The sequence below is a fragment of the Echinops telfairi genome, unplaced genomic scaffold (genome assembly GCF_000313985.2).
Source record: "Echinops telfairi isolate 266 unplaced genomic scaffold, ASM31398v2 ScPeMD7_7423;HRSCAF=8461, whole genome shotgun sequence".
Classification (NCBI taxonomy): Eukaryota; Metazoa; Chordata; class Mammalia; order Afrosoricida; family Tenrecidae; genus Echinops; species Echinops telfairi.
In genome coordinates this window covers 1,940,669-1,947,810 of record NW_022111323.1, presented here as the reverse complement: position 1 = coordinate 1,947,810, position 7,142 = coordinate 1,940,669, and positions in this window count along the sequence as shown.

The window sequence follows — 7,142 nt, the reverse complement described above, 5'->3', positions numbered from 1 at the left end:
GAGAGAGAGAGAGAGAGAGAGAGAGAGAGAGAACAAAAACTAGAACAAGATACATACCTAGTGTTTGCCCTGTGCTGGTGAATAGATGCTCTCCCCTAAACTCATGCGTTTCCCCCAAACAATCTTTACAATCTAAAATTTTGCACGTAGGCTTTCCAGTTCAAAGGGGTAGCCGTTTTTATGTTTAGGGTCTTTATTCTTTCTTTCTTTTTGCTTTAAGTTTCATGCCTATCCATTCTGGACTGAGGGGAGGAGTAACTGCCAAGCTCTACTAAGAAAATAATTGGGAACATTTTGCTACACATAGAAAACTGGAAAATAACTGCTGTGTGGGGCTTAAACTTGGTGAGGGTTGTAGTCTGCAAGACAAAGGGCCCCTGAGCTACTTTATTTGTTCTCTTTAAAAAGAGCCCTAAGTGACTGAAATATCGCTTGCCACCACAAGCAGTATGAAATTTCACCACCAGTTGGAGTTACATAACCATCTCCATGGCAACTAAAGCCTATAAACATGCAGTATCACTTTTGGCTGGTTACATTGCAGTGGTTTTAGTGCCCCCACCACCCCTCCTCTTCAGCCCTTTCTAGGTTGTTTTCTCTTTTTGTTCCCCTTCTCCTGTTTTTTTTTCCCCTTGGCAAAACAAGAAAATTAAATGTTGAGTAAAATGAGAGAAAACTAAGCTTCTTAAGTAGTGGGTGTACATAAGGAGAGACCTCTTCTCTGAGGAGCAGTCTAGGTGCTCAGTTTGCATACCGGATGGCTTACACCAGAGAAATTACTACCTCACACCCCCATAACACCACCCACAGACACATACACTCTGGAGTGGCTACTGTTGGAAAAAATAGGTAGACTAATGACAGAGTCATAGAACTACTGAAAATTCACATACTTCATGTTCTTCCTTTGCATATTCCTGTTTCCAGATCTTGGATTCCTTTCATAATATCTGTATGATTGCAAATAACTAACAGCTTGTCAAGATTTCTGGATTTCTGAAGAGGTATTTTCCTAGTCCTACTTGAACACTTATAGCATGGCCCATTCCCCCCCCTCCCATGAACTTCTCTGTCAACAAATTATTCTTTGAGTTAAGTTGAACACTAGATCTTTGTGGATTACATACGCAGGTTGTTATGCTACTCCCTGGGGTTTCCTCGATCCCACCTGTTTTCTTTACTCTGTGAAAGCATGTTTCCAGATGATTTCTCCATCATTGTTTTCTCCTACTATCCCCAAACCTTCATTTTTTCAACAGTTCCTTATAGGACTTGGGACCTCCCTCTTCAGCTTCTTCACTTCCCTTTGTACAGATTCCTGGTTCTCTGTGTCCCCTTTAAAGTGTGGTACCAGAACTTAACACAATCCTTTAGTTGAAGTCGAATCAGTTAGGTAGCAGGTACCTTTTCAGAAATAGCATTGTAGTCAAGAGTGGGAAGCAACATAAAATGCCAAAAATTAGAGTGAGTGCTTAAGAAACTGTGCCCATTCTAGGTTCAGTTCCTCTACTTTGGAAAATGGCATGAAATATCTTGTACAGTAATTCTAAGCCAGGCCAGCTGTCCTCGATTCCAAATGCACTGCTTTCCCACAATTCCCATGCCCTCTAATGCCTCATATCTGGCATAACTGGCACCTAATTATAGAATGTGCATAGATAGCCTCCATGGCAGCTCCTTTTTTCCTGTCTTGATACCTGGAAATTTTGTAAATGATAAGAGAAAGGAGTTCACTCTCCTGGAACACTCTCTCTTCATAAACAGAGCTGCCTCCTTGCCCTGGACATTGAAGAACAACCCCATTATTTCATGTCTCAACTCCTCTACAGTTGGTACTAACTCTACTTAGAAATTACTCTCCTGCAAGAAACAATGCCAGGATCAATGGGCAGAGGCAGAATTCCAGGTGCTAGAAAGAAAGGTAAAAAGGGTTAACTCTGAGTCTTGTTCACTCTTCTCTGGCAGTAGTGAGTTCTGAATTTCCATATAGGAGGAACTTAGAGAAGACAAAGAGTGGGGCTTAAGTGATTTATCTTTGGTTTGTAATTGCCTGAACTTGTGCATTAATTTTATAGAGGTTTGTGTGTGTGTGTGTGTGTGTGTGTGTGTGTAATTGGGGTGTCCCTGGAGATGAAGATTATTGAGGAACTGAAAGCCTTTTCGAGCTATTCTCTTTCAAGCAATTCCTTTGCCTCACATTCATTTCTTTACAGTGCTTAGAGTATATGCACGCACATGTTCATAATTGTTCACACACACACACACACACACACACACACACACACACCAGATATGGTGAGGATGAAGGGAAGGAAAATAATAGATTTTTCTTGAGTCTTAGTTATATACTTTCAAAATAGAGAAAATACCCCCTGCTCTTAACAGACCTATCATGCAGATGGGAAGGGATCAACTAGTGAAATGTGGTCAGTGAGCTGTAAAATGTTACATACATATAAATCACTGACATAATCATTACCTTAACTGCCCCACCATAATCATCAATCCATATATTTTCCAATGGAAAAAAAATAAAGTCAGGGCAATGGGAATCTGAAAAGTCTAGCAAGAGCTTTTAAACGACTCTATATTAAAAGAAATTAAAAAGCCTGAATGCATAGTGATTACGCATTGGATTGAAATCAGAAAAGTCAGCAGTTCAAAATCACCAGCCCCTCTGAGGAGGAAAGACAGTGCTTTCTGCTCCTGTAACCAGTTACAGTCTCAGAAACTCACAGGGGCAGTTCTACCCTGTATTGTAGGATCACTATGAGTTGACATAGACACAATGGCAGTGGTGCTATGCAGGGAAAGCCTGGAATTGGGATGTGGCATCAGCACTGATCTGTGGTTTAAGGGAAAACTTCAAATACTAATCTCTATGTAAGAATGTTTAGGAAAATATTAGAGCATGCTCTCATCCCCATCAGGAATAATGTTGAGGTGGAAATGTACTCACATAGACTCCTCATACTGACAGTGTCCAGGGATTTGTGTCATTGGGAAAATTGATGATGTTATCAGTGCAATTGCTTTATACCCCAGGGGGATGATTGACAATGTTGTACATTTTTGTTTCTATGAGATTTTTTTCTTTCTTTCTGCCTTTAGGTTTCTTCTTCTTCTTCTTCTTCTTCTTCTTCTTCTTCTTCTTCTTCTTCTTCTTCTTCTTCTTCTTCTTCTTCTTCTTCTTCTTCTTTTCCGTTTGTTTGCTGGTTGATTTGTTGCTGTTACTGGTGTAGTTGATCTTACAGGGTTTTGAATTTGTCATATTACAACCACCAAAGTAAACAAACCTGAGTCGTGCCCACCTTATGGGCATGCAGATGGATTCTGGAATCCTACTTAACTCTAACCCCAATCCAAGAACAATTAGTTCTGATAAGATGATCCTACTTGATCCTCACCTTTGTGAAATGATCACTGAAGATAAGGGTGTTTCAGCAAAGTGTGGTGAGGAAGGCAGATGGTACTCAGCTATCAATCTGAAAAATGTCTGGTGTCTTAAAGAATTGTATTCAAACACGCAGCCATCTAAGCAAGGAGTCTACAAGGTCCACATGGAATAAACACACAAGTTTGTTTGATCCAATGATGACAATAACAAAATTCAAATATGATGGAGGGAAAGTCTTAGAGCTAAAATTATGAACACCCAATTTATAGAAAGCCATGGAGGAGAGTGGAGCCCCAACCCCATCTGAAGAGGAACTAGGTAGATTAAGCAGCTGGCATGCCCCCAATAGCCACAGTCAAGGGTTTCAAACAGCCTTAGTATCAGACAGAGATCATTGAAATCTTGATTATGCTGGATCAAACTTGATAATTGGTCAGCTGACCTCCCTATTGACACCACCTAAATTTGTTCTAGGTGCAAATATCTCTTGCAAGTTCCATGATAAAAACAGTTCATCTCTGGCTTTTTAAATATTAGGGGTGGTTGTTTCTGTCTTACTCATCATTTGTATATTTATCATTATATTATTATTTTATCCTTACCACTTTATTTCAATTTTGCTTTTGTTGTTTCTATTGGGTTTCCCGGTCTGTGAAGCACAGAAAGAGTGGATGCATAGAGATAATAACTGATGCAAGGATTTATAGGGGATGTAGAGAACTAGGGAGTTAACAATGAAGGCAGGAGCGGGGAAGGTACCACTAGAACTGATTGTGCTTACACAACTCATTTAAAAGACGATTTCACCATGGGGGGAAATGTTCTAAAATGGATTGCAGTAATGATTGTACAATTATTCTTGATATGATTGAATGATTGAAATACTGAATTGGATTATATATGGATTAGGTGCCAATAAAATGTTAAAAAAGAAAAATGAGTAAAATATAAATATCTGTTTTAAAAAGGAATAATAAAGAAGGGTGATGGGCAAGAAAACTATCAAGTCTTAAGCATTCATTGTATATCATTCTTAGTATTAAATTTTTGTATGTATATCTACCTCACTTAATCCTCACAACACATTATTTACGGCTTTGCTACTCTTTAATTAAAAACAAAAACAAAAACCTCACTGCCATCACAACCCTAAAGAAAAGAGTAGAACTGTCTCTGTGGGTCTCTGAGACTACATTTTTACAGGAGTAGAAAGCCTCACTTTTCTCCTATAGAATGACTGGTGGTTTTGAAGTTTTTACCTTGCAGTCAGTAGTTTAACACAATATGCCACCAGGACTCTTCATCCCTTACTTTAGATATAGGTTATCCTATGTGGTAGTTACATAAATTCATGTCAACTTGAAGATATATAAAAGTATTTAAAAAAAGCATAGGGGTGGAGTTTAGCCTGTCAATCAGGTCACAGCCTAATGGTGACTCCTTGTGGATGTGGCCTTCTCAGAAGGAGGCTCCTGGGAATCCTGCCTTCTTCTCTGACTTCACCTTCCTGCTTGCTGACCCTTATTGCTGCCTAAGCCCTGAAGATATGCCCAGATCGAGAAGACTACACCCACCAACCTGTGATTATTCTGCATTCTGAATCATTGCATGTGGCTGTGTGAGTCTGAACAGGGATTTACAAACTAGTATTGGACTTAGGGACTTAAGTTGGACTGGGCTGGGATGTTTTCATGATAAATAATTACTTCTTGATATAAAGTTTTTTCTTACACATATATGAGTGTCACTGAATTTGCTTCTCTAGTCAGTCCAGCCTAACACATCTTATCTCACAGAGAAGAAAATGGAGTTTTGGGGAGTAGAAGTAACTCCTCAAACTCACTGCTCTGTGGACAGCAGAGCAGATGTATGGACAGTTTCTACAGAATAATACAATTAATTGTTCATGGAATCTCATTGGTTTCTCCTGCCTCTGCATCCTAGTCATGAACTCTCTTTTAACAATCCCTGATTTTATACAAATCCCTAAATTTACAATAAGGCCCAGAAAGGACCAAAGCAAAAATTTCAATTCTCATTATCAAGGGATTGAACAGAGAAAAGAAAATTTTCTATAGAAGAAAGAATGTCTTATATTCCCATACACAAATTTTGTTCTGGTTTTGAGCATAGCCTGTTCCTGAATAGTCAGTAAACAAATATAAAGTGAGGAAATAATTTGTTATTGCTTTTAACAACCCAATATTGCCAATCTTCCCCCTTCTTCAAGAGGGATTCTAAGCCATGATTCACACTGCCTTAGCCAATCCACCAAGACAAATTCAATGCCATCAAGTCATTGCTGACTCATAGCAATCCTCTATTGTTTTCCCCATATTTCTCCAATGGAGCTACTGGTGGTTTCAAACTGCTTGCCATGTGGATTACAGCCCAATGAATAACCACTAAACCACCAGGGATCCTTGTAATGAATCCACAAGATATGGCATTTAAACCTTCTGGTCAGTCCTCTGGGAAATCACACACAGGGAATGAGTAATAAAATCATGAAGGCCATATATAATTTTATTTTCTCTGTATGGATTTTGTTTTCCCCTTTCATATGATCTAGTCTCTGCTCCCACCCTATCAGATAAAGCCATAAGGAATGCTTCTAAGGAATTAACTTATAGTAAGGTGTTAATGCCTGATAAAAATTATTGTGCTATCCACCTCTTCAAACACTCTTATCATAATGATGCCACTTTCTAGGGTTTTGGGGGACAATCTATTAAACAAGTGAATACAAACTCAGATACTTAAAAATGCCAGGTAGGTAACGTTAACAATGACACCAGGCTGGATAAAAGTAGATATTCTCATATTTTGTTAGTGCTGAAATGAAGACAACAATAAAATTATATATGGAATGGAGTAGATATTAAACAGTCAAATGGAAAAGAAATTGAGTAGTTTACAAAAGACCACAAACTGTCTTAAATTTGGAAAGAAAACAAAAGACAAACTAAATTTTAAAAATGCTAGAATCCCAACAAAATAAGAAAGAGAAAACCATAAAATCTGATAAAATAGTAAGGTAAAAACAGCAGAAAAAATTTGACAAGAAAATTCACAGAAAATGAAACCAACACAGAAATTTATGATGAACAAGAAAACCAATAACATACAACCAAAATGATACAACCAAAAAATAAAACAAAATGATAGCAATAAAACCATACTCATCAATAAGAACATTGAATGTAAATGGGTAAAACTCACTAGTTAAGAGATAGAAACTAGCAAAATAGATATAAAACATAAGCCAAAATGTGCAGCTTACAAGAAATGCACTCCACATATAAAGACAAAAACAGACTATACATAAAACAATTTGAAAAATATATGAAGCTAATTGTAGTAAAAAAAAGCAGGAGTACCAATATTTATGACAAAGTAGACATCAAAATAAAAGTCATCATGAGAAACAAACAAAACCATTATATACCGAAGAAAACCAAAATAAAACAAGACAATATAAGCATACTAAACATCTATGCACCAATCGAAGGACCTTAAAAATATATTAGTCAAATTCTTACATAGTTGAAATGACAAATAGACAATACTATAATAATAGTAGGAGATTTTCATACATCACATTCAAGCAAAGAAGCATCTGGAAAGAAATTCAACAAAAATATACAAGAACTAAACTAAATATAATTAACCAACTTGATATCCTACACCTGTACAGAACACTTCAACCAACAACACAATATACACTTTTTTCCAGCATTGATGG